Below are 26,565 nucleotides of genomic sequence, written 5' to 3' on the forward strand. Positions count from 1 at the left end.
TATTCTTTAAGGAGAGACGAGCTTGAGGAAATGCCATTTTGGAGAGCATGCCTTGGGTTTGGGTGGCCTTGTTCCTGACATAGTCAATCTGCGGACTAAAAGCCATTGGCCGGTCCAGAATACAGCCTGGGTATTTTACTTTTCTCACTGGTTCCACGGCCGCTCCACCGATATAGATGGGAGCGTTTCCTGGGTCCGTTTTTCTTGTGAACCAAATAAATTGGCACTCAGTGGCGGATTACCGCACAGGCGCATGAGGCGCGCGCCTGGGGCCTCGGCAGAGCGGGGGGCCTCCAAATAGTTGTGTGCTTCATCCTACATATGAATTTACATGCGCATCAACAAATCTCTTGAACTAAGTACAGTATCTGCTCTCCCTTTTTTTTTTTTAACCGCAATTTTTTTTTTTTTTTTATGTACACTACGTATAAGATTATGGAAGAAAAACGGGAACTGAAAGAAAATAACAATTTACAAGACGCAGCTCTCAAGGGCCAGTTCTTCCCCTACAAAGAAAGAAGAGACATTGTAAAGCGATCATTCAGGGAGGGTCATTTTCAAACAGTATTTCCCTAAGGGCACAAGCAGGAGGAGGGGTGAGAACAGCAGGTCCTAATGTCTGTCCGAAATGAAAATTGGAGTGAAGGCATAAACAGATGTCTCATTCATAGCCCCCACAAGGGGTGGGCTGGCAAGGCTCCAGCCCTGGGGCCCGGGACGATTTTCATTATTTTTGTTTTTTTAACGCTATAAATCCATCATAAAAGGGCCCGCGAAAGTCTGGTCGGGGGGCCCCCCGCAAAAGATTCTAGCCTAGCGGCCCTAGTCCAGGATGTGGGGGCCATGGTCTCATTCCACAGTATTAAATGCTTTTATGGGCGCCGATAATACGACAGCTTTGGTGTAAGCTTTTGTATACAGTATAATGGATGGCAAGATGGCTATCGGCAAGCGGCGACATCGACAGGAAGAGACACTCGTACTAATTAAAATGAATGTAGTAGAGCTCTTATTTTGTCTGATTTTGTCTCCCACTTGTTTGAATGAAATACTATAAGCTGGTTCAAACAACATATACATTTGCAATCTATGACTGGAACCATACGACCATATGACAAAAAAAAAGTGGGGTTTGAAATGAATGTTGAATGACATGCATTCTGAATCACGTGATTTTTCTGTTTCTCTTTTAACACTCCCTCCCCGGCTGAAAAAAATCAAGGGGGTTTCTTTTCCTTCTTTCTAAAAAAAAGAGCTACATTTTTGGATTGGTCAAGGAGGCTTGGGTAGACAACATCTTTGTGTCAGACCGAAAAGTGTTTATTGTTAATGTAATTGTAATGTGTGTTATTGTAATGAAAAAAATTTTCATGCCGATCCTCAAGATTTACTTTAGGATTTAGATTGCAGAATCTCCAAAAATAACGGTAAGCAAAACTAAAAATATATAAATTATCTGATAAATTTTTATTTGAGCATTTCAATTCAACTACAGTAGTCTCTCGAGAATTCGATCGTGCTCTAATCCAGCACGTCCAGTAGTCCAGGATATTTAGGTGGTGTGGTGTCACTTTTCTCCTGATGCCCTAACCCCTTACCACGTTCTAATATTTCTTAATTGCTGATCAAGACCTGACTATGTCTTTGCACGAAATTTCATATATTATTTCAATGGGTTTCTTTAAAGTTAATCCAGCAATTTCGGTAAAATCTGGCACACCGTGGTCTAATACGTACCGGATTAGCGAGAATCTACTGCAGGGGTCTTCAACCTTTGAGGCATAGCAGGCCATATTGAAACATTTTATAAAGTACGCGGGCCACAATGTTATACTGTGGCATTTTTCGTTATTAAACGAAACGGGGGGGGGGGGTATAATATAGAAGATTTTTATTCACTCTGAATACAAATAATACAAAGGCAAAGGCCACAACAGGCAGAGTGCCCAACGAGGTGGCTGAAAGAGAAAATAATAATAATTAATATAATAATAGTAAAAATAAAATAGAATAAACAAATAAAAAATAATAATTTCTAAAAAAAATCTTTAAAATAATTTCTTTCATTGACAATAATTTTAATTCATTCTGAACTAATTTCTTCCATTAAAAATATAATTCTTATATTTACTCTGATATAATTTCTTCCCTCTATTGAAGAAATGTTTTTCTATTAAATATTATCAGTATCTTTATATCAAATCAAATATATTATATTTGAGATATTATCAAATCTTCATTAATCAGTAATATTAAATTACTAAAACTATGACTGATCTCCATTTTTGCCGTGTGGCTGAAGGCACCAGGACGGACATCTTAGATCACTAAAAATATGATGCAGAATTTTACTGTGATTTTTTTTTTTAATGGGAGTGTGATTATTTTTCATAATCTTATTATCTTATTTTTGTGTTTATGGTTTTGGTGATGCAAAAATAAAAAAAAAGTTATGATTTTCATAATATTGTTCATTTTAGTTAACCATCTCGTTCTTATTAGGGCCAAAAGGGTGCAGTGGTGGATAAACGCAAATTTGTAGGTGGGGGCGGTGGTTGTGACCATGTGTTCAATTTTTCAGGACGGTTCTGATTTTTTTTGGAAAAAATTCTGAATTTTCCCCCTTTTTTAAGCAAATTTATTTTCTTGGTTTGTTATTCAGTCAAAAACGTAGAAAACATTTTTTTTCCATTTAATTTTTCTGCTCTCAGGGGGGGGGGGGGGTGACAGCCCCTACCTTTAATCCGCCCCTGATAGGGGGGCCTCCAGATCAGGTTGCGCCTGGGGCCTCCCAAAATCATGAGCCGCCACTGTTGGCACTTGCTGTGGTTCAGCTCAATGGCGTTGATGCCACACCAATTCTCAATGGCCTCGACGATTTTTTGAAGATTTTCACGACATTTCTTTAGATTTTCTATGATTGATAAGTATGATGGCATCGTCAGCAAAAAGTGCTACGATTCCTTCCAGAGGTGCAGGAATGTCATTAATATAAAGTAAGAAGAGCTGAGGGCCTAAACAGGATCCTTGCGGAACTGAGGCTCTCACTGGGTGCACGTTTGATAATGTTTTTCCACTTTTGACTCTGAGCTGTGGAAGAATAATATAAAATGCCCCGGGAAGCCCATGCCGATAAGTTTGATCAGTGGCGTATTATGTTTAGTCTTGTCGAACGCCTCACTCATGTCAAGACATGCTGCACAGTAGACGTAATCTTTGTAGTAAACGAGTCAATTATGAATTCTGTCACTCTGTGCAGTTGGGTTACACAGGAGTGCCCTCGACGAAAGCCATGTTGCTCAGGTCGGATGATATTATGTTGATTGAGATAGTTATCAAGTCGTGTTATATATATACGCTCAAATAATTTAGAGAGAGATGCTAGAGAGACGGCTGATGGGTCTATAACTTTTCGCAATGAGAGGCTCAGTACTAATTCTATGAATTGGCTTTATAATGGAAAGCTTCCAGATGCGAGGAAAATAAAACCGCGATCGTTTAACAGAGAAAGTTTTACTGATATCATTTTACGTCAAACAAATATCAACTGTTAAAATTTTGAAGGAAACTTGATAATTTAACTAATATTATTGTTTATGAAAATATTAACTAATGTAATATTATTATTTTTTTCATGCGGCATGCTACTCAGAAACCAGTTAACTACCACTAATTTCAATCGAAGAATTTCTACAGTTTTATTTGATAGGTGGCAGAAGGGATTCCAGTTCACTGATGTTTCTCGCATGTAATATAGGCATGTATATACAGGGTGTATAACAAACAGAGGGGTATGACATTTTACTGATGAACCGTTGATCCTAGAAGTATACTTCCAATTGGAAAAAGTTCCCAAATAACGCGTAGTACTTAGGTATGTCATTCATATTTAAAGGGGTTGTATAGTTATTAAAATATAAGTACTAACTTTTTATACGGACACCCTGTGTTTAAGAACCGAATTACAAAGCTGTTGCCCTGCTTCTCCTGATGCCAACAAAAACATTTCATGTTTCTAAATGCAATATTTACTGAGATATTCAAATTCAAAAAACGGAGGAAATTTGGGAAAGAAACAAAGTTAAATGCAGGTAAAACGGTTTTTCCGTATTTATAGGTGTGAAACATGAATGCCATATCTGAGTACTACATGTTATTTGGAAACATTTTCTAATTGGAAGTATACCGCTAGGATCAACGGTTCTCCAGTAAAATGCCACACATGTTTGCTATGCACCCTGTATAATTTAGGCCTACTGTATAGTTTTTTTCAATATTTTCTAGAAGGTATATTTTTGGTGATAAAATTGTATTTTTACCCGTTCATTGGTTATGAACAAAAGTAACTGAGAATTGCAAATGCATTTGTGGTGTAAAAATATAAAATCGAGTCCCCCCAGGGGGCGCAGAGCCATCTTAATTCCTGCATGGCCTGGGTGAGCCAAGATGTCAACTGATGCGTTTGTCTCAAGCAAAAAATATTCATGTTCAACACCTTTGGGACAAAGCAAAGCTAATGCAAGGCAACGCTAAATTTTCAATCTTTCAAGTCCACTTGCACCTATTCAAGTTCAAATGGGGCTGAATTTTTTTGACAATAATTAATGCTAAAAGTTGGAGATTTTAAAATGATCAGGTTTTTTTTCTGAATTTCCCCATGTGCAAAATATCCAATTTCTCCAGAATATATCCTCTGGAATTCACGAACAAACTTAAAAAAATGTTAAAATAGGCAGTTATAGCAGGAAAAATTCAAAAAAGAGGCGTTTTTACAAAAAAAAAGTTCGAAAATAGGCTAAAACAGGCATTTTTGGTATTAAACCTAAACTTCTGGGCTTTCTACTCATTATCATCAAGGGTTCCGCGAAACAGCCTTACAACTGTCAAGAGTTCCGCGAGAAACTTTGCCCCTCGGAAACCCTTGGTCTAGAGTAGGTGATGGGAACGACCGTCCCTCCCGAGTGCCTAATTATATGGGAAAATTTGTCTGTCCCATAAAATACGGGACGGTCAGACGAACTTGCACAATTCACGACTCCCGTCACATCGTCCTGAATCCGCGCATGCTTATGGAAGAATTTGTACCTTGTCTAAGATCCCGATACCCTCAAAAAAATTTAAGTGGGCCACACGTACAAACATACAGCAGCAGCACAGAATAAGGGCGGTCGTCCATTAGATTTCGTTCAAACTAGAGATAAATTATCCGTATTACCTGTCCGGCCATGTTACCACCAGTTTTCCATTGACTCTGTCATTATTCCGCCGAGATCGCGAGACGCATTTGATCCTCTCTTTTCGAGGCCTGAGACGCATTTTTCGCTTTGCTATTCATTTCGCTGATGCTGTCGAAATGTGATCACCTGCTGTCACATTTCGACATCTTGTGTGTGTGTGTGTGGGAAGATGACGCAATGTTGAAACAGTAAACTGAATAGATTACGATTGGATTCGCAACAGTTCATCACAATTCATGTACAGGGTGTCTCATATCATAACTTAGTAACTTCGTACTTCACACAACTATGGTTCAATATAACACCATTTTCTAGATTAATCATCATAACTTCTGTATTCAAGCCATTCAAAAATTTTTTTACTAATATTGCCTGTAGAAAGATCAAGCATCAACATTAAACATTTTTTTTATTCCTTATGTATTCCAAATATGGATTTTTAAAAAAATTAAGTTTCGGACCATAGTTGCGTTACCCCTATAAATCGCTTGCGAACTTGTGAGAGGAACTACACTTCAACTATATCATATATCCATCTTTACCTTTTTTGCTAGAAGAAGGATTTTTTTCTAAATTCGACCCCCCCCCAAGGGGGGTCAAAAAGAGTGGTTCATAGAAAAATCTCGCCAAGCCAAACCCACTACTACTACTAAACCAGACATGCACCTCGTCCACATTCCTCTGCGGAACCTCTACGAATTGGTACATGTTGGAATGTGCGTGTACGCATTGTTTGGCGTGAAGTTTGATTCTGTGTAATGCTTGTTATGTGTAGTGCTGCCATCTGCCACCAGTTTCTCTAACTATGAGTGAAGTGTGATGATTGAATGATTTATCGTTGTAGGCCTGTTGCTCTCTGTGGCGAGACTTTTCAATGAGGAGATCGGCTCGCATTGGCGCCTCGAAGTTGGAAACCAACTTCAGCCGACCACACTGTGGTCGAGTCCGTCACTATGACCACTCGACCACCACAGCGGCAGCCAAAACCACTGAAGCTCATCATGAAATATGGTTGGAAGTTTTGCTTCATGCCTATGAGAGGGTTTTTCGAAATTCGACCGCTAGGGGTCGTATTAATTTTATCAGTATTTTTGTATTGGAAATGTAGAGATTCACTGAGAAAAGGGATATTCCAAAATTCAGCCCCCTTAGAGGCGGAGGGGGGGGGGGTTCAAAGGTTATATGGAGCAATAATCACTGAGCCTTCTCCTTTTTTTGCAGTACAGTGGAACTTCGGTTAACGAGCAAAAAATCTTTGCTCGTTAAAATACGTACCAATTATTGCGTGAAATCAGGATGATTTCAATCCTTCAATGCAATTTGCACAAGTTGTTTACTTGGAACGTTTATGAAGTGCTCGCAAGCACGAAATCGGACACGAGTATCGAGCACTCTGGGTGCTTTCAGAGAGCAACATGGCGCTCGCGAGCAACAGGTTGAAGAGAGAGGTACCTGTTCTAAACGATAGTTCTGTTCTCTCTCTCGTTTAAAGTCAATTCAATTTGTAAACATTATCGTATTGTATGTTTATTTATGACGTTATTTGTATTATGGTTATTTCATTTTATTATTTATTATTATTATTATTATTATTGCGTTTAATTATTGATTGAATGCTGTTTTTATTGGTCATTTTTATGTGAATGAATAGTTGTGGGAGGAACGAATTATCCGAGTTTCCATTATTTCCATGAGAAAGTTTGATTTGAGTAACGAACGAGCTATTCGGATAACGAGCACGTTTGCGGAACGAATTAAGCTCGTTAACCGAAGTTCTACTATCTATTCAATGACTATAGGTGAAATTAGAACCCCTTAATCTATATATATAAAATTGATTTTCTGTGTGTCTGTGTGTGTGTGTGTGTGTGTGTGTGTATGTTCTCTATACAAATCTACAATTTTAGATCGATCGTCGCCAAATTTTGCATATATACCAAATGCGACCCGACTTGAACGATAGGCTACTTTAAAATTTCGTCAGACCAGGGCAAATGCCCCAAATGGGCAAAAAACTGTCGGGCAACAATGGTTTTTGGGCCTCAACAATCACTTTCCGAACGTTTACTTTGGTTACCACGGTTCCCTAGCAATGCGTTTAAGACGTGTATATGCCTTTACAATGGTTTGTCATTTCTTCAACGCTGTCAGTATATGTATAATATTTATGGGTTTATAATGGTTTGCCACATTTTCAATACTCTCAGTTATGAGATTTTTTGAATGACGTCGTTATCATCATCAGCATCGCTTTGAGGGTCAGGGAAAGGGTGATCCTCATAGAAATCAGTGTTGAAATTGCCGATTTCAATGTAGAAATACGAAAATTTGGAGGGGGGTTTTCTGTCACATCAATAATTTTAAAAATTGTATTAAATACTCGATTTTTGAAATATTGAGTTCGCTTAGAGATGTACGAAGCCCAAGAGATTAAACATGAAGTAATCAGCCGGACCTACTTTTGCGTTGGACGTCCATGCAATAACATTGATTTCAACTTTTTATTTATATCTTCTCAAGCATGAAAATTAATGTCTCCGTATTGTCTTTGATATTGAACTGCATAAATTCATAGTTTAGGATGTTTTAAAATTAATTATGGGCCCGTAAAGTACATCGAAGAAATTTCACAGCTTCAATTAAGCATTTTTGAAAGCTGAAACAGGCAGATGGATAACTTAAAGTTCGGGGGGGGGGGGGAGGGGATCGAAATACATAGCGCCCCTTAAAAAAAGGGGGAAAAATATATTCGTTTCTATGTTTCTTTAAATCTAGATTTGTTGCGCAGGAAGTCGCCATATTGGTTAACTTAGACACAGTTTGCATGTCCCTCAAAGAAAGAGGGAGATATCACGTGATCCAAACAGCCTCATTGAAGAAAACCCGGGCAGCGCCGGGTATTATAGCTAGTCTATATATATAAAATTGATTTTCTGTGTGTGTGTGTATGTTCTCTATACAAATCTACAATTTTAGATCGATCGTCGCCAAATTTTGCATATATACCAAATGTGACCCGACTTGAACGATAGGCTACTTTAAAATTTCGTCGGACCAGGGCAAATGCCCCAAATGGGCAAAAAACTGTCCGGCAACAATGGTTTTTGGGCCTCAACAATCACTTTCCGAACGTTTACTTTGGTTACCGTGGTTCCCTAGCGATGAGTTTCAGACGTGTTTATGTCTTTCAATGGTTTGTCACTTCTTTAATACTGTCAGTTATGTATAATAGTTTATGCCTTTATAATGGTTTGCCACATTTTCAATACTCTCAGTAATGAGGCTTTTTGAATAGACGTCATAATCATCACATCAGCATCGCTTTGAGAGTCAGGAAAAGGGTGATCCTCATAGAAATCAGTGCTAAAATTGTCGATTTTACTGTAGAAATGCGGAAATTAGTGGGATTTTCCGCCCCATCAATAATTTTAAAAATTGTATTGAATTCTCGATTTTTGAAATATTCAGTTCGCTTAGAGATATACGAAGCCCAGGAGATTAAATATGAAGTAATTAGCCAAACCTATACTTTTGAGTTGGATATTCGAGCAATATCATTGATTTCATTTATATCTTCTCAAGTATGAAAATTAATGTCTCCATATTGTCTCTTTTGATATTTATTTGCATAAATTCATGTGGCTTAGGATATTTTAAAATTAGTTATGAGCCCGTGAAAAGTGCATCGAAAAAATTCCACAGCTTTAACTAAGGATTTTTGGAAGCTGGAACAGGCAGAGATGAATAACTCGAAGTTCAGGGGGGGGGGGGAATCGAAATACCTAGCATCCTTTAAAAAAAGGAAAATATATATTCATTTCTACGTTTCTGTGTAAATCTAGATTTGTTTATTTCATGAATCGCGCAGGTCGCCATATTGGTTAACTTGGACACGGTTTGTATGTCCCTCAAGAAAAAGAGAGGGAGATATCACGTGATCCAAAAAAGCCTCATTGAAGAAAACCCGGGCAGCGCCGGGTATTATAGCTAGTAGTATATGAAGGCGTCTTAGGTGAAATAACTTCTTCAGTAACGTCATGAGCTTCGCCCGGAGGCCTTTTGCTATAGGTGTTGTAGACCAGTGATTCCCAACGTGGGCGTTAACGTCCCCTGGGGGGAATCACGTCCCCTTGGGAATCACTGGTCTACAACACCTATAGCAAAAGGCCTCCGCGCGAAGCTCGTGACGTTACTGAAGAAGTTATTTCACCTAAGACGCCTTCATATACTATTAAGGGGTTCTAATTTCACCTATAGTCATTGAATAGATAGTAGAACTTCGGTTAACGAGCTTAATTCGTTCCGAATTAAGGGGGGCGATGGAATGTTCCAGGGGGCGCTAGAAGCTAAGCTATTCATACATAACATAGGATCCTATGGGTTGGATTTTTTCTGAAAAAAGGGGCGATGGGACAATAAAGGTTGGGAAACTATGGTGTAGACCCTGTGGGGTACGGTATTTGCTCAATATTTTTTCCCATTTAACAGAGGCGTCTCATCGAGTTTGGTGACAGCCCTTGAGACCAGCCCCCCCCCTCCTACTACTCCTACTATTCTGGAATGGGTAAGAATTCCAAACCAATTCGAAATGGATGATGATTCAGAATTAGTAATTTCAGAACGGTTGATAATTCAGAACTTATTCGGAGTAGATGAGAATTCAAAATTGACTCAAAATAAATTTAGGTTATTTTCCGCTATGAATAATGACAGTTCAGAGCTGATTCCGAATTGATCAAAATTCCGAAATAATTTCAGAATAGAGGGAAATTCAGAACTAATTCCAAATGGACGATAATTTAGAATTAATTTCAGAACGGATGCGAATTTTGAATTAATTTCATAATCGGTGAGAATTCTAAATTTAATTTGGAATGGATGATAATTTAGAATTAATTTCAGTCATTGGTGTGCGCAAGGAGGGCGGGGGGCTTTCCGAGATTATAGTGTTATTTTGCAGGAAAAAACGTAACCCCCCCCCCCGCCCTTGAGAAAATTCTGCGTACGCCTATGATTTCAGTTGTTCTACGATGGTTTCAGAACTATAATCAATTTCAGAACTAACTCCAGAATAGGTGTGATTTCCGAACTGATTCAAAATGGATGGTAATTCAGGATTAATTTCGGAACGGTTGGGAATTCAGAACTAACTCGGAATGGATGAGAATTCAAAATTCATTTAAGTTATTCCCCAATATGGATGATATGGTTCAGAACTATGATTCGAATCGGTGAGAATTCAGAAATAACTTCAGAATGGGTGAGAATTCAGAAATAACTTCAGAATGGGTGAGAATTCAGAAATAACTTCAGAATGGGTGAGAATTCAGAAATAACTTCAGAATGGGTGAGAATTCAGAAATAACTTCAGAATGGGTGAGAATTCAGAAATAACTTCAGAATGGGTGAGAATTCAGAAATAACTTCAGAATGGATGATAATTCAGAGATAACTTCAGAATAGATGGTAATTCAGAATCAATGTCAGAACAGATGAGGATTCAGAATCAGTGTCAGGACAGATGAGAATTCGGAATCAATGCAGGTTAGATGAGAATTCAGAATCAATGTCAGTACAGATGGGGATTCAGAATCAATGTCAGAACAGATGAGGATTGAGAATCTATGTCAGAACAGATGGGGATCAGAATTAATCTAGAACGGATGGGAATTCAGAATTAATAAGTAATTACGTACTATTCACACACAAGAATTGATAAAGACTTCAACAACTTTGAAAGACAACAACTTTGGTGACTCGGGACCCTGAGGCCCCGTGCCCCCTTCACCCATACCCGTTATATATGCCAACCACTATACGACGTTGAATTCATTATTTCTTATCTACAAAAATCAATATATTCGTCGTTTTAAGCGGATAATGGTAAATGAAATCGGTCGATTTAATAGAAATGCAGGGTTTACTTGGAGCCTCCCCCATGCCTATAGGACACAGTACCCAAGAGTGCTCACGCGTTAAGATGACCCTACAGTCTACCTCAGGATAGTGGCATCATTGCGCTACCGAAGCGTTCATTCAACTTCTCGATGCTTTCCCTCTGAGGCACCATTGGCCAATGTAACGCTCTATTAGCCAACACTAAAAAATCAGTATAGGTTACTCTCTACAACCATTGCAAGGGTGTTCAACCTTTTAGGAGAGTGCCGGACACTTCGTTTCAATTTAAAAACGTATTGCGGGCCACTTGGGTGATCTCACACAGCACCGCAGATGATCTGATCTGTAAATGAGCCGCGGGCGTAGCTGGAGACAGTCTTGAAAAGCTAGGAGAGGGCACGATGATGATGTAAATTCTGGGGGGAGGGGACAATATGCTGATGATGCTAATTCATATACAGTGTATATCCATTTCCATTAGATCAGTCGGCTCCGTCATTGATGCTTGGTGCGGAGGGGGGGGGGATGACTTGAACCGCCCATGGCCGCGGGTTATTAAATTATCTGGGGATGTGCTACGACGATCTGTAAATATGCCGCGAGTTACTTAGAGTGATCAAGGAAGAATGTGTTGTATGACACTTGAGTGATCAATAAATATGATGCGTAACTTAACTGATCTGTGAATATGTCGCGGCCAAAAGTGATGTGGGACTACACCCAGGGCCGGATGCTTAGGCATCAAGTGGGGGCACCACACAAAAGATGATCAAGTAGTAGATACTTTTTTTAATTTAAATTTTCCCTCCAGCATCAACTATCCGGTAGAAACTTCTAAAAATTTAAGAGCACTTGATTGTAGATTCGAATCTATTTATCGAAAGATTGAGCAGGGCTGCAACTAATTGAGAGCGGGGGGGGGGGGAAGTCTGGTGCGCATGCTCTGGACGAAGGAGGGTACTGAGTTTACTATTTTTTCGTTAAAAATTGTAAGGAGGAAACCAAAGTGGATACAGATTCCCCCTAAGTAACCGGGTAAATTTTAGTTTCTAGTTGCGGCCCGAGGGTGACACAAAAGTAGGGAAACTAAGTTAATTGCAAACAAGAACTTAAGTCAAAATGCTCAGTATTTGGATTGAAATTTTGCTGTATATTTCCATAAAGTACCGTAAGCCCAGAGCTGTCTCAACCGCATCATAGGCCTCCGGGTAAAACAAATTTTTCTGAAAAGCCATATAAATACATTACTTACCTTACTTGATTTGCACATACTTACTCATTCCAAAACTTCAACCAGATCAAACTGTGATGAGGCCTCCCGGCAATCGATGTTCCCGACCCGTGGGATCATGTGAAAATGTGGGCCTTGAGTGAAATGATTTTTTTGAACCCTACTTCCCCCCCCCCCCCTTAAAAATAATTGCTTACCAATTTACGTGAAAATTGTAAACTGACCTAACTATCATGAGGTCCCGGGTCATGCGTTAAGGTAAAAAGTAAAGTGGGAGGCACCAAAATCATTGCGATCAATTAAAGATGTTAGATCTAGCCATGTTGCTTGATGTTCCTTACTGTGCCGGCAGAGGCGAATCTATTTAGGGTCATACAAAATTTTGACGCCTTCTTCTGATTTCTTCTGATGTCCGGTCCGTCCAGCAGCAACCCAACGTTTTTAAGCGGGCTTCCCGCGATTGTAGAACGTGAAAACACGTCTGTGCACAGAAGTTTATGCTGTTTCAGAGAGGCTTCCTTCATTTACAGTCGGGCTCGGCTACAACGTACCCCTAGGTCCGGGAGGGGGGTCCCCAAAGTGGTGCTTCGCCAAAGATTTCTTGTACTCCGCGAGGAGATTGGAAAATGAATGATTTTCACAAGTATTTCAAAAATTCACGTTCACAACTAGATCAGTTTTTCTCAACATATTTTCCACGAGACACAATCGAATCGTTTCAGACATTTTACTGGTCCTTGGGTTTGAGAAACGCTGCCCTAGTGTAATTGGTGAATTTCCTGAATATGAAAAAAATTTCAAATGAGTATGGCATGTGCGATGAATATCCTCGGATCCCGATATCATAGAAACAAATTTTACGATCGTACCTCGATATAAAGAAAAAAATACAGGTATGAATTGTCATGTATCTCTCTTATATCATGATTTATCATGTTTACCAACGACGCAACGCTTGGGCAATATGCATAATCGTCCAAGAAAGTGATAATTTATTGGTAAATTTAATTTTATAACATCAATAAATTTATCAATGACATTTGGGTACTGTGCATGATCAGGAAAGGTGATAAATTTCCCCAAATTTATACGCATAATTGCCAGTAAAACTGGGTAATTCGGGGAAATTTATCTAATCTATCAATGACCCTAGCGTACTATGCATAATCGCCGTTAAAAGTGAGTAATTTGGGGAAATTTACCAACGATGCTTGAGAGCTATGCATAATCGCCGGTAAAAATGATTGATTTAGGGAAATTTACGAAATTTACCAACGATATCAGTCCCCTCCCCCGCCCGCCTAATGAAAATCCATTGGGAATCTCCCGCGCAGGTTCGAATCCTGCCGACTGCGAGAAATTATACATACTTTGCCTTTAATACATTCAAGAAAAATTCTATTGCTATGAGGATTGAACCCGCAGCAGTCGTGGCCGAGTGGTTAAGGCGATGGACTTGAAATCCATTGGGAATCTCCCGCGTAGGTTCGAATCCTGCCGACTGCGAGAAATTATACATACTTTGCCTGTAATACATTCAAGAAAAATTCTATTGCTATGAGGATTGAACCCGCAGCAGTCGTGGCCGAGTGGTTAAGGCGATGGACTTGAAATCCATTGGGAATCTCCCGCGTAGGTTCAAATCCTGCCGACTTCGTGAAATTATACATACTTTGCCTGTAATACATTCAAGAAAAATTCTATTGCTCTGAGGAGTAAACCCGCAGCAGTCGTGGCTGAGTGGTTAAGGCGATGGACTTGAAATCCATTGGGAATCTCCCGCGCAGGTTCGAATCCTGCCGACTGCGAGAAATTATACATACTTTGCCTTTAATACATTCAAGAAAAATTCTATTGCTATGAGGATTGAACCCGCAGCAGTCGTGGCCGAGTGGTTAAGGCGATGGACTTGAAATCCATTGGGAATCTCCCGCGTAGGTTCGAATCCTGCCGACTGCGTGAGATTATACATACTTTGCCTGTAATACATTTAAGAAAAATTTTATTGCTATGAGTAGTAAACCCGCAGCAGTCGTGGCCGAGTGGTTAAGGCGATGCCGACTGCGTGAAATTATACTCTCTTTGCCTGTAATACATTCAAGAAAAATTCTATTGCTCTGAGGAGTAAACCCACAGCAGTCGTGGCCGAGTGGTTAAGGCGATGGACTTGAAATCCATTGGGAATTTCCCGCGCCTGTTCGAATCCTGCCGACCGCGTGGAATTATACATACTTTGCCTTTAATACATTTAAGAAAAATTCTATTGCTATGAGGATTGAACCCGTAGCAGTCGTGGCCGAGTGGTTAAGGCGATGGACTTGAAATCCATTGGGAATCTCCCGCGTAGGTTCGAATCCTGCCGACTGCATGAAATTATACATACTTTGCCTTTAATACATTTAAGAAAAATTCTATTGCTATGAGGATTGAACCAGCAGCAGTCGTGGCCGAGTGGTTAAGGCGATGTACGTGAAATTCCCGCTCCTGTTCGAATCCTGCCGACTACGTGAAATTATACATACTTTGCCTGTAATACATTTAAGAAAAATTTTATTGCTATGAGTAGTAAACCCGCAGCAGTCGTGGCCGAGTGGTTAAGGCGATGCGGACTGCGTGAAATTACACACGCTTTGCCTCTAATACATTTAAGAAAAATTTTATTGCTATGAGAAGTGAATGCGCAGCAGTCGTGGCCGAGTGGTTAAGGCGATGGACTTGAAATCCATTGGGAATCTCCCGCGTAGGTTCGAATCCTGCCGACTGCGTGAAATTATACATACTTTGCCTGTACTACATTTAAGAAAAATTTTATTGCTATGAGAAGTAAACCCGCAGCAGTCGTGGCCGAGTGGTTAAGGCGATGCGGACTGCGTGAAATTACACACACTTTGCCTGTAATACATTTAAGAAAAATTCTATTACTATGAGCAGTAAACCCGCAGCAGTCGTGGCCGAGTGGTTAAGGCGATGGACTTGAAATTCATTGGGATTCTCCCGCGTAGGTTCGAATCCTGCCGACTGCGTGACGTTATACATACTTTGCCTTTAATACATTTAAGAAAAATTCTATTGCTATGAGGATTGTACCCGCAACAGTCGTGGCCGAGTGGTTAAGGCGATGGACTGGAAATCCATTGGGAATCTCCCGCGTCGGTTCGAATCCTGCCGACTGCGTGAAGTTATATATACTTTGCTTTTAATACATTTAAGAAAAATTCTATTGCTATGAGGATTGTACCCGCAGCAGTCGTGGCCGAGTGGTTAAGGCGATGGACTGGAAATCCATTGGGAATCTCCCGCGTAGGTTCGAATCCTGCCGACTGCGTGAAATTATACATACTTTGCCTTTAATACATTTAAGAAAAATTCTATTGCTATGCGGATTGAACCCGCAGCAGTCGTGGCCGAGTGGTTAAGGCGATGGACTAGAAATCCATTGGGAATCTCCCGCGTAGGTTCGAATCCTGCCGACTGCGTGAAATTACACATACTTTGCCTGTAATACATTTAAGAAAAATTCTATTGCTATGCTGATTGAACCCGCAGCAGTCGTGGCCGAGTGGTTAAGGCGATGGACTAGAAATCCATTTGGAATCTCCCGCGTAGGTTCGAATCCTGACGACTGCGTGAAAAATACATACTTTGCCTTTTATACATTTAAGAAAAATTCTATTGCTATGAGGATTGAACCAGCAGCAGTCGTGGCCGAGTGGTTAAGGCGATGGACTTGAAATCCATTGGGAATCTCCCGCGTAGGTTCGAATCCTGTCGACTGCGTGAAGTTATATGGACTAGAAATCCATTGGGAATCTCCCGCGTAGGTTCGAATCCTGCCGACTGCGTGAAATTTTACATACTTAGCCTTTAATACATTTAAGAAAAAATCTATTGCTATGAGGATTGAACCCGCAGCAGTCGTGCCCGAGTGGTTAAGGCGATGGACTTGAAATCCATTGGGAATCTCCCGCGTATGTTCGAATCCTGCCGACTGCGTGAAAATATACGTACTTTGCCTTTTATACATTTAAGAAAAATTCTATTGCTATGAGGATTGAACCAGCAGCAGTCGTGGCCGAGTGGTTAAGGCGATGGACTTGAAATCCATTGGGAATTTCCCGCTCCTGTTCGAATCCTGCCGACTGCGTGAAATTATACATACTTTGCCTTTAATACATTTAAGAAAAATTCTATTGCTATGAGAAGTGAATGCGCAGCAGTCGTGGCCGAGTGGTTAAGGCGATGGACTTGAAATCCATTGGGAATCTCCCGCGTAGGTTCGAATCCTGCCGACTGCGTGAAATTATACATACTTTGCCTTTAATACATTTAAGAAAAATTCTATTGCTATGAGGGTTGAGCCAGCAGCAGTCGTGGCCGAGTGGTTAATGCGATGGACTTGAAATCCATTGGGAATCACCCGCGTAGGTTCGAATCCTCCCTTCTGCGTGAAATTTTACATACTTTGCCTTTAATACATTTAAGAAAAATTCTATTGCTATGAGAAGTGAATGCGCAGCAGTCGTGGCCGAGTGGTTAAGGCGATGGACTTGAAATCCATTGGGAATCTCCCGCGTAGGTTCGAATCCTGCCGACTGCGTGAAATTATACATACTTTGCCTGTAACACATTTAAGAAAAATTTTATTGCTATGAGGAGTAATCCCGCAGCAGTCGTGGCCGAGTGGTTAAGGAGATGGACTTGAAATCCATTGGGAATCTCCCGCGTAGGTTCGAATCCTGCCGACTGCGTGAAATTATACATACTTTGCCTTTAATACATTTAAGAAAAATTCTATTGCTATGAGGGTTGAGCCAGCAGCAGTCGTGGCCGAGTGGTTAAGGCGATGGACTTGAAATCCATTGGGAATCTCCCGCGTAGGTTCGAATCCTGCCGACTGCGTTAAATTATACATACTTTGCCTTTAATACATTTAAGAAAAATTCTATTGCTATGAGGGTTGAACCAGCAGCAGTCGTGGCCGATTGGTTAAGGCGATGGACTTGAAATCCATTGGAAATTTCCCGCTCCTGTTCGAATCCTGCCGACTGCGTGAAATTATACATACTTTGCCTTTAATACATTTAAGAAAAAATCTATTGCTATGAGAATTGAACCCGCAGCAGTCGTGGCCTAGTGGTTAAGGCGATGGACTTGAAATCCATTTGGAATCTCCCGCGTAGGTTCGAATCCTGCCGACTGCGTGAAGTTATACATACTTTGCCTGTAATACATTTAAGGAAAATTTTATTGCTATGAGGGGTAAACCCGCAGCAGTCGTGGCCGAGTGGTTAAGGCGATGCGGACTGCGTGAAATTACACACGCTTTGCCTCTAATACATTTAAGAAAAATTCTATTACTATGAGCAGTAAACCCGCAGCAGTCGTGGCCGAGTGGTTAAGGCGATGGACTTGAAATCCATTGGGAATCTCCCGCGTAGGTTCGAATCCTACCTACTGCGCGAAATTTTACATACTTTGCCTTTAATACATTTAAGAAAAATTCTATTGCTATGAGAAGTGAATCCGCAGCAGTCGTGGCCGAGTGGTTAAGGCGATGGACTTGAAATCCATTGGGAATCTCCCGCGTAGGTTCGAATCCTGCCGACTGCGTGAAATTATACATACTTTGCCTGTACTACATTTAAGAAAAATTTTATTGCTATGAGGAGTAAACCCGCAGCAGTCGTGGCCGAGTGGTTAAGGCGATGCGGACTGCGTGAAATTACACACACTTTGCCTGTAATACATTTAAGAAAAATTCTATTACTATGAGCAGTAAACCCGCAGCAGTCGTGGCCGAGTGGTTAAGGCGATGGACTTGAAATTCATTGGGATTCTCCCGCGTAGGTTCGAATCCTGCCGACTGCGTGACGTTATACATACTTTGCCTTTAATACATTTAAGAAAAATTCTATTGCTATGAGGATTGTACCCGCAACAGTCGTGGCCGAGTGGTTAAGGCGATGGACTGGAAATCCATTGGGAATCTCCCGCGTCGGTTCGAATCCTGCCGACTGCGTGAAGTTATATATACTTTGCTTTTAATACATTTAAGAAAAATTCTATTGCTATGAGGATTGTACCCGCAGCAGTGGTGGCCGAGTGGTTAAGGCGATGGACTGGAAATCCATTGGGAATCTCCCGCGTAGGTTCGAATCCTGCCGACTGCGTGAAATTATACATACTTTGCCTTTAATACATTTAAGAAAAATTCTATTGCTATGCGGATTGAACCCGCAGCAGTCGTGGCCGAGTGGTTAAGGCGATGGACTTGAAATCCATTGGGAATCTCCCGCGTAGGTTCGAATCCTGCCGACTGCGTGAAATTACACATACTTTGCCTGTAATACATTTAAGAAAAATTCTATTGCTATGCTGATTGAACCCGCAGCAGTCGTGGCCGAGTGGTTAAGGCGATGGACTAGAAATCCATTTGGAATCTCCCGCGTAGGTTCGAATCCTGACGACTGCGTGAAAAATACATACTTTGCCTTTAATACATTCAAGAAAAATTCTATTGCTATGAGGAGTGAACCCGCAGCAGTCGTGGCCGAGTGGTTTAGGCGATGGACTTGAAATCCATTGGGAATCACCCGCGTAGGTTCAAGTCCTGCCGACTGCGTGAAATCATACATACTTTGCCTTTAATACATTTAAGAAAAATTCTATGGCTATGAGGATTGAACCCGCAGCAGTCGTGGCCGAGTGGTTAAGGCGATGGACTTGAAATCCATTGGGAATTTCCCGCGCCTGTTCGAATCCTGCCGACTGCGTGAAATTATACATACTTTGCCTTGAATACATTAAAGAAAAATTCTATTGCTATGAGGATTGAATCCGCAGCAGTCGTGGCCGAGTGGTTAAGGCGATGGACTTGAAATCCATTGGGAATTTCCCGCGCCTGTTCGAATCCTGCCGACTGCGTGAAATTATACATACTTTGCCTTTAATACATTTAAGAAAAATTCTATTGCTATGAGGATTGAACCCGCAGCAGTCGTGGCCGAGTGGTTAAGGCAATGGACTTGAAATCCATTGGGAATCTCCCGCGTAGGTTCGAATCCTGCCGACTGCGTGAAGTTATATGGACTAGAAATCCATTGGGAATCTCCCACGTAGGTTCGAATCCTGCCGACTGCATGAAATTATACATACTTTGCCTTTAATACATTTAAGAAAAATTCTATTGCTATGAGGATTGAACCCGCAGCAGTCATGGCCGAGTGGTTAAGGCGATGCCGACTGCGTGAAATTATACATACTTTGCCTGTAATACATTCAAGAAAAATTCTATTGCTATGAGGAGTAAACTCGTGGCCGAGTGGTTAAGGCGATGGACTCGAAGTCCATTGGGAATCTCCCGCGTAGGTTCGAGTCCCGCCGACGGCGTGAAATTATACATACTTTGCCTGTAATAAATTTAAGAAAAATTTTATTGCTATGAGAAGTGAATGCGCAGCAGTCGTGGCCGAGTGGTTAAGGCGATGGACTTGAAATCCATTGGGAATCTCCCGCGTAGGTTCGAATCCTGCCGACTGCGTGAAATTATACATACTTTGCCTGTAACACATTTAAGAAAAATTTTATTGCTATGAGGAGTAATCCCGCAGCAGTCGTGGCCGAGTGGTTAAGGAGATGGTCTTGAAATCCATTGGGAATCTCCCGCGTAGGTTCGAATCCTGCCGACTGCGTTAAATTATACATACTTTGCCTTTAATACATTTAAGAAAAATTCTATTGCTATGAGAAGTGAATGCGCAGCAGTCGTGGCCGAGTGGTTAAGGCGATGGACTTGAAATCCATTGGGAATCTCCCGCGTAGGTTCGAATCCTGCCGACTGCGTGAAATTATACATACTTTGCCTTTAATACATTTAAGAAAAATTGTATTGCTATGAGGGTTGAGCCAGCAGCAGTCGTGGCCGAGTGGTTAATGCGATGGACTTGAAATCCATTGGGAATCACCCGCGTAGGTTCGAATCCTCCCTTCTGCGTGAAATTTGACATACTTTGCCTTTAATACATTTAAGAAAAATTCTATTGCTATGAGAAGTGAATGCGCAGCAGTCGTGGCCGAGTGGTTCAGGCGATGGACTTGAAATCCATTGGGAATCTCCCGCGTAGGTTCGAATCCTGCCGACTGCGTGAAATTATACATACTTTGCCTTTAATACATTTAAGAAAAATTCTATTGCTATGAGGGTTGAGCCAGCAGCAGTCGTGGCCGAGTGGTTAAGGCGATGGACTTGAAATCCATTGGGAATCTCCCGCGTAGGTTCGAATCCTGCCGACTGCGTTAAATTATACATACTTTGCCTTTAATACATTTAAGAAAAATTCTATTGCTATGAGGGTTGAACCAGCAGCAGTCGAAGGCGATGGACTTGAAATCCATTGGAAATTTCCCGCTCCTGTTCGAATCCTGCCGACTGCGTGAAATTATACATACTTTGCCTTTAATACATTTAAGAAAAAATCTATTGCTATGAGAATTGAACCCGCAGCAGTCGTGGCCTAGTGGTTAAGGCGATGGACTTGAAATCCATTTGGAATCTCCCGCGTAGGTTCGAATCCTGCCGACTGCGTGAAGTTATACATACTTTGCCTGTAATACATTTAAGGAAAATTTTATTGCTATGAGGGGTAAACCCGCAGCAGTCGTGGCCGAGTGGTTAAGGCGATGCGGACTGCGTGAAATTACACACGCTTTGCCTCTAATACATTTAAGAAAAATTCTATTACTATGAGCAGTAAACCCGCAGCAGTCGTGGCCGAGTGGTTAAGGTGATGGACTTGAAATCCATTGGGAATCTCCCGCGTAGGTTCGAATCCTGCCTACTGCGCGAAATTTTACATACTTTGCCTTTAATACATTTAAGAAAAATTCTATTGCTATGAGAAGTGAATCCGCAGCAGTCGTGGCCGAGTGGTTAAGGCGATGGACTTGAAATCCATTGGGAATCTCCCGCGTAGGTTCAAATCCTGCCGACTGCGTGAAATTATACATACTTTGCCTGTACTACATTTAAGAAAAATTTTATTGCTATGAGGAGTAAACCCGCAGCAGTCGTGGCCGAGTGGTTAAGGCGATGCGGACTGCGTGAAATTACACACACTTTGCCTGTAATACATTTAAGAAAAATTCTATTACTATGAGCAGTAAACCCGCAGCAGTCGTGGCCGAGTGGTTAAGGCGATGGACTTGAAATTCATTGGGATTCTCCCGCGTAGGTTCGAATCCTGCCGACTGCGTGACGTTATACATACTTTGCCTTTAATACATTTAAGAAAAATTCTATTGCTATGAGGATTGTGCCCGCAACAGTCGTGGCCGAGTGGTTAAGGCGATGGACTGGAAATCCATTGGGAATCTCCCGCGTCGGTTCGAATCCTGCCGACTGCGTGAAGTTATATATACTTTGCTTTTAATACATTTAAGAAAAATTCTATTGCTATGAGGATTGTACCCGCAGCAGTCGTGGCCGAGTGGTTAAGGCGATGGACTGGAAATCCATTGGGAATCTCCCGCGTAGGTTCGAATCCTGCCGACTGCGTGAAGTTATGTGGACTAGAAATCCATTGGGAATCTCCAGCGTAGGTTCGAATCCTGCCGACTGCGTGAAATTTTACATACTTTGCCTGTAATACATTTAAGAAACATTTTATTGCTATGAGGAGTAAACCCGCAGCAGTCGTGGCCCAGTGGTTAATGCGATGCCGACTGCGTGAAAAAATACATACTTTGCCTGTAATACATTTAAGAAAAATTTTATTGCTATGAGGAGTAAATCCGCTGCAGTCGTGGCCGAGTGGTTAAGGCGATGGACTTGAAATCCATTGGGAATTTCCCGCGCCTGTTCGAATCCTGCCAACTGCGTGAAATTATACGTACTTTGCCTGTAATACATTTAAGAAAAATTCTATTGCTATGAGGATTGAACCCGCAGCAGTCGTGGCCGAGTGGTTAAGGCGATGCCGACTGCGTGAAATTATACATACTTTGCCTGTAATACATTCAAGAAAAATTCTATTGCTATGAGGAGTAAACTCGTGGCCGAGTGGTTAAGGCGATGGACTTGAAATCCATTGGGAATATCCCGCGCCTGTTCGAATCCTGCTGACTGCGTGAAATTATACATACTTTGCCTTTAATACATTTAAGAAAAATTCTATTGCTATGAGGATTGAACCCGCAGCAGTCGTGGCCGAGTGGTTAAGGTGATGGACTTGAAATCCATTGGGAATCTCCCGCGTAGGTTCGAATCCTGCCGACTGCGTGAAGTTATGTGGACTAGAAATCCATTAGGAATCTCCAGCGTAGGTTCGAATCATGCCGACTGCGTGAAATTTTACATACTTTGCCTGTAATACATTTAAGAAACATTTTATTGCTATGAGGAGTAAACCCGCAGCAGTCGTGGCCCAGTGGTTAATGCGATGCCGACTGCGTGAAAAAATACATACTTTGCCTGTAATACATTTAAGAAAAATTTTATTGCTATGAGGAGTAAATCCGCTGCAGTCGTGGCCGAGTGGTTAAGGCGATGGACTTGAAATCCATTGGGAATCTCTCGCGTAGGTTCGAATACTGCGTGAAATTTGACATACTTTGCCTTTAATACATTTAAGAAAAATTCTATTGCTATGAGAAGTGAATCCGCAGCAGTCGTGGCCGAGTGGTTAAGGCGATGGACTTGAAATCCATTGGGAATTTCCCGCGCCTGTTCGAATCCTGCCGACCGCGTGGAATTATACATACTTTGCCTTTAATACATTTAAGAAAAATTCTATTGCTATGAGGATTGAACCCGTAGCAGTCGTGGCCGAGTGGTTAAGGCGATGGACTTGAAATCCATTGGGAATCTCCCGCGTAGGTTCGAATCCTGCCGACTGCGTGAAGTTATACATTCTTTGCCTGTAATACATTTAAGAAAAATTTTATTGCTATGAGGAGTAAACCCACAGCAGTCGTGGCCGAGTGGTTAAGGCGATGGACTTGAAATCCACTGGGAATCTCCCGCGTAGGTTCGAATCCTGCCTACTGCATGAAATTATATATACTTTGCCTTTAATACATTTAAGAAAAATTCTATTGCTATGAGGATTGAACCAGCAGCAGTCGTGGCCGAGTGGTTAAGGCGATGGACGTGAAATTCCCGCTCCTGTTCGAATCCTGCCGACTACGTGAAATTATACATACTTTGCCTGTAATACATTTAAGAAAAATTTTATTGCTATGAGGAGTAAACCCGCAGCAGTCGTGGCCGAGTGGTTATGGCGATGCCGACTGCGTGAAATTATACATTCTTTGCCTGTAATACATTTAAGAAAAATTTTATTGCTATGCGGGTTGAACCCACAGCAGTCGTGGCCGAGTGGTTAACGCGATGGACTTGAAATCCATTGGGAATCTCCCGCGTAGGTTCGAATCCTGCCGACTGCGTGAAGTTATGTGGACTAGAAATCCATTGGGAATCTCCAGCGTAGGTTCGAATCCTGCCGACTGCGTGAAATTTTACATACTTTGCCTGTAATACATTTAAGAAACATTTTATTGCTATGAGGAGTAAACCCGCAGCAGTCGTGGCCCAGTGGTTAATGCGATGCCGACTGCGTGAAAAAATACATACTTTGCCTGTAATACATTTAAGAAAAATTTTATTGCTATGAGGAGTGAATCCGCTGCAGTCGTGGCCGAGTGGTTAAGGCGATGGACTTGAAATCCATTGGGAATCTCTCGCGTAGGTTCGAATACTGCGTGAAATTTTACATACTTTGCCTTTAATACATTTAAGAAAAATTCTATTGCTATGAGAAGTGAATCCGCAGCAGTCGTGGCCGAGTGGTTAAGGCGATGGACTTGAAATCCATTGGGAATTTCCCGCGCCTGTTCGAATCCTGCCGACCGCGTGGAATTATACATACTTTGCCTTTAATACATTTAAGAAAAATTCTATTGCTATGAGGATTGAACCCGTAGCAGTCGTGGCCGAGTGGTTAAGGCGATGGACTTGAAATCCATTGGGAATCTCCCGCGTAGGTTCGAATCCTGCCGACTGCGTGAAGTTATACATTCTTTGCCTGTAATACATTTAAGAAAAATTTTATTGCTATGAGGAGTAAACCCACAGCAGTCGTGGCCGAGTGGTTAAGGCGATGGACTTGAAATCCACCGGGAATCTCCCGCGTAGGTTCGAATCCTGCCTACTGCATGAAATTATACATACTTTGCCTTTAATACATTTAAGAAAAATTCTATTGCTATGAGGATTGAACCAGCAGCAGTCGTGGCCGAGTGGTTAAGGCGATGGACGTGAAATTCCCGCTCCTGTTCGAATCCTGCCGACTACGTGAAATTATACATACTTTGCCTGTAATACATTTAAGAAAAATTTTATTGCTATGAGGAGTAAACCCGCAGCAGTCGTGGCCGAGTGGTTATGGCGATGCCGACTGCGTGAAATTATACATTCTTTGCCTGTAATACATTTAAGAAAAATTTTATTGCTATGCGGGTTGAACCCACAGCAGTCGTGGCCGAGTGGTTAACGCGATGGACTTGAAATCCATTGGGAATCTCCCGCGTAGGTTCGAATCCTGCCGACTGCGTGAAATTATACATACTTTGCCTGTAATACATTGAAGAAAAATTTTATTGCTATGAGGAGTAAACCCGCAGCAGTCGTGGCCGAGTGGTTATGGCGATGCCGACTGCGTGAAATTATACATTCTTTGCCTGTAATACATTTAAGAAAAATTTTATTGCTATGCGGGTTGAACCCACAGCAGTCGTGGCCGAGTGGTTAACGCGATGGACTTGAAATCCATTGGGAATCTCCCGCGTAGGTTCGAATCCTGCCGACTGCGGGAAATTATACATACTTTGCCTGTAATACATTGAAGAAAAATTTTATTGCTATGAGGAATAAACCCGCAGCAGTCGTGGCCGAGTGGTTAAGGCGATGCCGACTGCGTGAAATTATACATACTTTGCCTGTAATACATTTAAGAAAAATTTTATTGCTATGCGGGTTGAACCCGCAGCAGTCGTGGCCGAGTGGTTAAGGCGATGGGCTTGAAATCCATTGGGAATCTCCCGCGTAGGTTCGAATCCTGCCGACTGCATGAAATTATACATACTTTGCCTTTAATACATTTAAGAAAAATTCTATTGCTATGAGGATTGAACCAGCAGCAGTCGTGGCCGAGTGGTTAAGGCGATGGACGTGAAGTTCCCGCTCCTGTTCGAATCCTGCCGACTACGTGAAATTATACATACTTTGCCTGTAATACATTTAAGAAAAATTTTATTGCTATGCGGGTTGAACCCACAGCAGTCGTGGCCGAGTGGTTAACGCGATGGACTTGAAATCCATTGGGAATCTCCCGCGTAGGTTCGAATCCTGCCGACTGCGTGAAATTATACATACTTTGCCTGTAATACATTGAAGAAAGATTTTATTGCTATGAGGAGTAAACCCGCAGCAGTCGTGGCCGAGTGGTTAAGGCGATGCCGACTGCGTGAAATTATACATACTTTGCCTGTAATACATTAAAGAAAAATTCTATTGCTATGAGGATTGAACCCGCAGCAGTCGTGGCCGAGTGGTTAAGGCGATGGACTTGAAATCCACTGGGAATCTCCCGCGTAGGTTCGAATCCTGCCTACTGCATGAAATTATACATACTTTGCCTTTAATACATTTAAGAAAAATTTTATTGCTATGAGGAGTAAACCCGCAGCAGTCGTGGCCGAGTGGTTATGGCGATGCCGACTGCGTGAAATTATACATTCTTTGCCTGTAATACATTTAAGAAAAATTTTATTGCTATGCGGGTTGAACCCACAGCAGTCGTGGCCGAGTGGTTAACGCGATGGACTTGAATTCCATTGGGAATCTCCCGCGTAGGTTCGAATCCTGCCGACTGCGTGAAATTATACATACTTTGCCTGTAATACATTGAAGAAAAATTTTATTGCTATGAGGAGTAAACCCGCAGCAGTCGTGGCCGAGTGGTTAAGGCGATGCCGACTGCGTGAAATTATACATACTTTGCCTGTAATACATTTAAGAAAAATTTTATTGCTATGCGGGTTGAACCCACAGCAGTCGTGGCCGAGTGGTTAAGGCGATGGGCTTGAAATCCATTGGGAATCTCCCGCGTAGGTTCGAATCCTGCCGACTGCGTGAAGTTATAC

At 41.5% G+C, this 26,565-nt stretch overlaps 58 non-coding genes across 58 annotated transcripts; all 58 read left to right on the forward strand.

Moving 5' to 3' along the window:
• The first annotated feature begins 13,790 nt into the window (after positions 1–13,790).
• Positions 13,791–13,872, forward strand: TRNAS-UGA (transfer RNA serine (anticodon UGA)). The gene has a single exon. It is a non-coding gene; the product is annotated as a tRNA-Ser (tRNA).
• A 69-nt stretch (positions 13,873–13,941) lies between these two features.
• TRNAS-UGA (transfer RNA serine (anticodon UGA)) lies at positions 13,942–14,023 on the forward strand. The gene has a single exon. It is a non-coding gene; the product is annotated as a tRNA-Ser (tRNA).
• A 69-nt stretch (positions 14,024–14,092) lies between these two features.
• TRNAS-UGA (transfer RNA serine (anticodon UGA)) lies at positions 14,093–14,174 on the forward strand. Its single transcript has one exon. It is a non-coding gene; the product is annotated as a tRNA-Ser (tRNA).
• Positions 14,175–14,243: 69 nt separating this feature from the next.
• TRNAS-UGA (transfer RNA serine (anticodon UGA)) lies at positions 14,244–14,325 on the forward strand. Its single transcript has one exon. It is a non-coding gene; the product is annotated as a tRNA-Ser (tRNA).
• Positions 14,326–14,501: 176 nt separating this feature from the next.
• TRNAS-UGA (transfer RNA serine (anticodon UGA)) lies at positions 14,502–14,583 on the forward strand. Its single transcript has one exon. It is a non-coding gene; the product is annotated as a tRNA-Ser (tRNA).
• A 69-nt stretch (positions 14,584–14,652) lies between these two features.
• Positions 14,653–14,734, forward strand: TRNAS-UGA (transfer RNA serine (anticodon UGA)). Its single transcript has one exon. It is a non-coding gene; the product is annotated as a tRNA-Ser (tRNA).
• Positions 14,735–15,049: 315 nt separating this feature from the next.
• Positions 15,050–15,131, forward strand: TRNAS-UGA (transfer RNA serine (anticodon UGA)). Its single transcript has one exon. It is a non-coding gene; the product is annotated as a tRNA-Ser (tRNA).
• Positions 15,132–15,307: 176 nt separating this feature from the next.
• Positions 15,308–15,389, forward strand: TRNAS-UGA (transfer RNA serine (anticodon UGA)). Its single transcript has one exon. It is a non-coding gene; the product is annotated as a tRNA-Ser (tRNA).
• A 69-nt stretch (positions 15,390–15,458) lies between these two features.
• TRNAS-GGA (transfer RNA serine (anticodon GGA)) lies at positions 15,459–15,540 on the forward strand. Its single transcript has one exon. It is a non-coding gene; the product is annotated as a tRNA-Ser (tRNA).
• Positions 15,541–15,609: 69 nt separating this feature from the next.
• TRNAS-GGA (transfer RNA serine (anticodon GGA)) lies at positions 15,610–15,691 on the forward strand. Its single transcript has one exon. It is a non-coding gene; the product is annotated as a tRNA-Ser (tRNA).
• Positions 15,692–15,760: 69 nt separating this feature from the next.
• On the forward strand, positions 15,761–15,842 carry TRNAS-AGA (transfer RNA serine (anticodon AGA)). The gene has a single exon. It is a non-coding gene; the product is annotated as a tRNA-Ser (tRNA).
• A 69-nt stretch (positions 15,843–15,911) lies between these two features.
• TRNAS-AGA (transfer RNA serine (anticodon AGA)) lies at positions 15,912–15,993 on the forward strand. The gene has a single exon. It is a non-coding gene; the product is annotated as a tRNA-Ser (tRNA).
• A 68-nt stretch (positions 15,994–16,061) lies between these two features.
• On the forward strand, positions 16,062–16,143 carry TRNAS-UGA (transfer RNA serine (anticodon UGA)). Its single transcript has one exon. It is a non-coding gene; the product is annotated as a tRNA-Ser (tRNA).
• A 134-nt stretch (positions 16,144–16,277) lies between these two features.
• Positions 16,278–16,359, forward strand: TRNAS-UGA (transfer RNA serine (anticodon UGA)). The gene has a single exon. It is a non-coding gene; the product is annotated as a tRNA-Ser (tRNA).
• A 69-nt stretch (positions 16,360–16,428) lies between these two features.
• Positions 16,429–16,510, forward strand: TRNAS-UGA (transfer RNA serine (anticodon UGA)). The gene has a single exon. It is a non-coding gene; the product is annotated as a tRNA-Ser (tRNA).
• A 69-nt stretch (positions 16,511–16,579) lies between these two features.
• Positions 16,580–16,661, forward strand: TRNAS-UGA (transfer RNA serine (anticodon UGA)). The gene has a single exon. It is a non-coding gene; the product is annotated as a tRNA-Ser (tRNA).
• A 220-nt stretch (positions 16,662–16,881) lies between these two features.
• On the forward strand, positions 16,882–16,963 carry TRNAS-UGA (transfer RNA serine (anticodon UGA)). The gene has a single exon. It is a non-coding gene; the product is annotated as a tRNA-Ser (tRNA).
• A 69-nt stretch (positions 16,964–17,032) lies between these two features.
• TRNAS-UGA (transfer RNA serine (anticodon UGA)) lies at positions 17,033–17,114 on the forward strand. The gene has a single exon. It is a non-coding gene; the product is annotated as a tRNA-Ser (tRNA).
• A 69-nt stretch (positions 17,115–17,183) lies between these two features.
• On the forward strand, positions 17,184–17,265 carry TRNAS-UGA (transfer RNA serine (anticodon UGA)). The gene has a single exon. It is a non-coding gene; the product is annotated as a tRNA-Ser (tRNA).
• A 220-nt stretch (positions 17,266–17,485) lies between these two features.
• Positions 17,486–17,567, forward strand: TRNAS-UGA (transfer RNA serine (anticodon UGA)). The gene has a single exon. It is a non-coding gene; the product is annotated as a tRNA-Ser (tRNA).
• A 176-nt stretch (positions 17,568–17,743) lies between these two features.
• TRNAS-UGA (transfer RNA serine (anticodon UGA)) lies at positions 17,744–17,825 on the forward strand. Its single transcript has one exon. It is a non-coding gene; the product is annotated as a tRNA-Ser (tRNA).
• Positions 17,826–17,894: 69 nt separating this feature from the next.
• On the forward strand, positions 17,895–17,976 carry TRNAS-UGA (transfer RNA serine (anticodon UGA)). Its single transcript has one exon. It is a non-coding gene; the product is annotated as a tRNA-Ser (tRNA).
• Positions 17,977–18,152: 176 nt separating this feature from the next.
• TRNAS-UGA (transfer RNA serine (anticodon UGA)) lies at positions 18,153–18,234 on the forward strand. The gene has a single exon. It is a non-coding gene; the product is annotated as a tRNA-Ser (tRNA).
• A 69-nt stretch (positions 18,235–18,303) lies between these two features.
• TRNAS-GGA (transfer RNA serine (anticodon GGA)) lies at positions 18,304–18,385 on the forward strand. Its single transcript has one exon. It is a non-coding gene; the product is annotated as a tRNA-Ser (tRNA).
• A 69-nt stretch (positions 18,386–18,454) lies between these two features.
• On the forward strand, positions 18,455–18,536 carry TRNAS-GGA (transfer RNA serine (anticodon GGA)). The gene has a single exon. It is a non-coding gene; the product is annotated as a tRNA-Ser (tRNA).
• A 69-nt stretch (positions 18,537–18,605) lies between these two features.
• TRNAS-UGA (transfer RNA serine (anticodon UGA)) lies at positions 18,606–18,687 on the forward strand. The gene has a single exon. It is a non-coding gene; the product is annotated as a tRNA-Ser (tRNA).
• A 69-nt stretch (positions 18,688–18,756) lies between these two features.
• On the forward strand, positions 18,757–18,838 carry TRNAS-AGA (transfer RNA serine (anticodon AGA)). The gene has a single exon. It is a non-coding gene; the product is annotated as a tRNA-Ser (tRNA).
• A 68-nt stretch (positions 18,839–18,906) lies between these two features.
• On the forward strand, positions 18,907–18,988 carry TRNAS-UGA (transfer RNA serine (anticodon UGA)). Its single transcript has one exon. It is a non-coding gene; the product is annotated as a tRNA-Ser (tRNA).
• Positions 18,989–19,057: 69 nt separating this feature from the next.
• Positions 19,058–19,139, forward strand: TRNAS-UGA (transfer RNA serine (anticodon UGA)). Its single transcript has one exon. It is a non-coding gene; the product is annotated as a tRNA-Ser (tRNA).
• A 69-nt stretch (positions 19,140–19,208) lies between these two features.
• TRNAS-UGA (transfer RNA serine (anticodon UGA)) lies at positions 19,209–19,290 on the forward strand. The gene has a single exon. It is a non-coding gene; the product is annotated as a tRNA-Ser (tRNA).
• A 69-nt stretch (positions 19,291–19,359) lies between these two features.
• On the forward strand, positions 19,360–19,441 carry TRNAS-UGA (transfer RNA serine (anticodon UGA)). The gene has a single exon. It is a non-coding gene; the product is annotated as a tRNA-Ser (tRNA).
• A 383-nt stretch (positions 19,442–19,824) lies between these two features.
• TRNAS-UGA (transfer RNA serine (anticodon UGA)) lies at positions 19,825–19,906 on the forward strand. The gene has a single exon. It is a non-coding gene; the product is annotated as a tRNA-Ser (tRNA).
• A 69-nt stretch (positions 19,907–19,975) lies between these two features.
• TRNAS-UGA (transfer RNA serine (anticodon UGA)) lies at positions 19,976–20,057 on the forward strand. Its single transcript has one exon. It is a non-coding gene; the product is annotated as a tRNA-Ser (tRNA).
• A 69-nt stretch (positions 20,058–20,126) lies between these two features.
• Positions 20,127–20,208, forward strand: TRNAS-UGA (transfer RNA serine (anticodon UGA)). Its single transcript has one exon. It is a non-coding gene; the product is annotated as a tRNA-Ser (tRNA).
• A 220-nt stretch (positions 20,209–20,428) lies between these two features.
• On the forward strand, positions 20,429–20,510 carry TRNAS-UGA (transfer RNA serine (anticodon UGA)). The gene has a single exon. It is a non-coding gene; the product is annotated as a tRNA-Ser (tRNA).
• A 69-nt stretch (positions 20,511–20,579) lies between these two features.
• On the forward strand, positions 20,580–20,661 carry TRNAS-UGA (transfer RNA serine (anticodon UGA)). The gene has a single exon. It is a non-coding gene; the product is annotated as a tRNA-Ser (tRNA).
• A 207-nt stretch (positions 20,662–20,868) lies between these two features.
• TRNAS-UGA (transfer RNA serine (anticodon UGA)) lies at positions 20,869–20,950 on the forward strand. The gene has a single exon. It is a non-coding gene; the product is annotated as a tRNA-Ser (tRNA).
• A 176-nt stretch (positions 20,951–21,126) lies between these two features.
• On the forward strand, positions 21,127–21,208 carry TRNAS-UGA (transfer RNA serine (anticodon UGA)). Its single transcript has one exon. It is a non-coding gene; the product is annotated as a tRNA-Ser (tRNA).
• A 69-nt stretch (positions 21,209–21,277) lies between these two features.
• On the forward strand, positions 21,278–21,359 carry TRNAS-UGA (transfer RNA serine (anticodon UGA)). The gene has a single exon. It is a non-coding gene; the product is annotated as a tRNA-Ser (tRNA).
• Positions 21,360–21,535: 176 nt separating this feature from the next.
• On the forward strand, positions 21,536–21,617 carry TRNAS-UGA (transfer RNA serine (anticodon UGA)). The gene has a single exon. It is a non-coding gene; the product is annotated as a tRNA-Ser (tRNA).
• Positions 21,618–21,686: 69 nt separating this feature from the next.
• TRNAS-GGA (transfer RNA serine (anticodon GGA)) lies at positions 21,687–21,768 on the forward strand. Its single transcript has one exon. It is a non-coding gene; the product is annotated as a tRNA-Ser (tRNA).
• Positions 21,769–21,837: 69 nt separating this feature from the next.
• On the forward strand, positions 21,838–21,919 carry TRNAS-GGA (transfer RNA serine (anticodon GGA)). Its single transcript has one exon. It is a non-coding gene; the product is annotated as a tRNA-Ser (tRNA).
• Positions 21,920–22,160: 241 nt separating this feature from the next.
• TRNAS-UGA (transfer RNA serine (anticodon UGA)) lies at positions 22,161–22,242 on the forward strand. The gene has a single exon. It is a non-coding gene; the product is annotated as a tRNA-Ser (tRNA).
• Positions 22,243–22,560: 318 nt separating this feature from the next.
• On the forward strand, positions 22,561–22,642 carry TRNAS-UGA (transfer RNA serine (anticodon UGA)). The gene has a single exon. It is a non-coding gene; the product is annotated as a tRNA-Ser (tRNA).
• Positions 22,643–23,027: 385 nt separating this feature from the next.
• On the forward strand, positions 23,028–23,109 carry TRNAS-UGA (transfer RNA serine (anticodon UGA)). Its single transcript has one exon. It is a non-coding gene; the product is annotated as a tRNA-Ser (tRNA).
• A 69-nt stretch (positions 23,110–23,178) lies between these two features.
• TRNAS-UGA (transfer RNA serine (anticodon UGA)) lies at positions 23,179–23,260 on the forward strand. Its single transcript has one exon. It is a non-coding gene; the product is annotated as a tRNA-Ser (tRNA).
• A 69-nt stretch (positions 23,261–23,329) lies between these two features.
• On the forward strand, positions 23,330–23,411 carry TRNAS-UGA (transfer RNA serine (anticodon UGA)). The gene has a single exon. It is a non-coding gene; the product is annotated as a tRNA-Ser (tRNA).
• A 315-nt stretch (positions 23,412–23,726) lies between these two features.
• On the forward strand, positions 23,727–23,808 carry TRNAS-UGA (transfer RNA serine (anticodon UGA)). Its single transcript has one exon. It is a non-coding gene; the product is annotated as a tRNA-Ser (tRNA).
• Positions 23,809–24,193: 385 nt separating this feature from the next.
• TRNAS-UGA (transfer RNA serine (anticodon UGA)) lies at positions 24,194–24,275 on the forward strand. The gene has a single exon. It is a non-coding gene; the product is annotated as a tRNA-Ser (tRNA).
• A 69-nt stretch (positions 24,276–24,344) lies between these two features.
• On the forward strand, positions 24,345–24,426 carry TRNAS-UGA (transfer RNA serine (anticodon UGA)). The gene has a single exon. It is a non-coding gene; the product is annotated as a tRNA-Ser (tRNA).
• Positions 24,427–24,495: 69 nt separating this feature from the next.
• Positions 24,496–24,577, forward strand: TRNAS-UGA (transfer RNA serine (anticodon UGA)). The gene has a single exon. It is a non-coding gene; the product is annotated as a tRNA-Ser (tRNA).
• A 315-nt stretch (positions 24,578–24,892) lies between these two features.
• On the forward strand, positions 24,893–24,974 carry TRNAS-UGA (transfer RNA serine (anticodon UGA)). Its single transcript has one exon. It is a non-coding gene; the product is annotated as a tRNA-Ser (tRNA).
• A 176-nt stretch (positions 24,975–25,150) lies between these two features.
• On the forward strand, positions 25,151–25,232 carry TRNAS-UGA (transfer RNA serine (anticodon UGA)). Its single transcript has one exon. It is a non-coding gene; the product is annotated as a tRNA-Ser (tRNA).
• Positions 25,233–25,408: 176 nt separating this feature from the next.
• Positions 25,409–25,490, forward strand: TRNAS-UGA (transfer RNA serine (anticodon UGA)). Its single transcript has one exon. It is a non-coding gene; the product is annotated as a tRNA-Ser (tRNA).
• A 208-nt stretch (positions 25,491–25,698) lies between these two features.
• On the forward strand, positions 25,699–25,780 carry TRNAS-UGA (transfer RNA serine (anticodon UGA)). Its single transcript has one exon. It is a non-coding gene; the product is annotated as a tRNA-Ser (tRNA).
• A 176-nt stretch (positions 25,781–25,956) lies between these two features.
• TRNAS-UGA (transfer RNA serine (anticodon UGA)) lies at positions 25,957–26,038 on the forward strand. Its single transcript has one exon. It is a non-coding gene; the product is annotated as a tRNA-Ser (tRNA).
• A 176-nt stretch (positions 26,039–26,214) lies between these two features.
• On the forward strand, positions 26,215–26,296 carry TRNAS-UGA (transfer RNA serine (anticodon UGA)). Its single transcript has one exon. It is a non-coding gene; the product is annotated as a tRNA-Ser (tRNA).
• Positions 26,297–26,472: 176 nt separating this feature from the next.
• TRNAS-UGA (transfer RNA serine (anticodon UGA)) lies at positions 26,473–26,554 on the forward strand. Its single transcript has one exon. It is a non-coding gene; the product is annotated as a tRNA-Ser (tRNA).
• Positions 26,555–26,565: the final 11 nt, after the last annotated feature.

The sequence above is a fragment of the Pholcus phalangioides genome, unplaced genomic scaffold (assembly GCF_987345545.1).
Source record: "Pholcus phalangioides strain wild (caught in Gottingen) unplaced genomic scaffold, Ppha-v1.0 ptg000012l_1, whole genome shotgun sequence".
In the NCBI taxonomy this organism is placed as follows: domain Eukaryota; kingdom Metazoa; phylum Arthropoda; class Arachnida; order Araneae; family Pholcidae; genus Pholcus; species Pholcus phalangioides.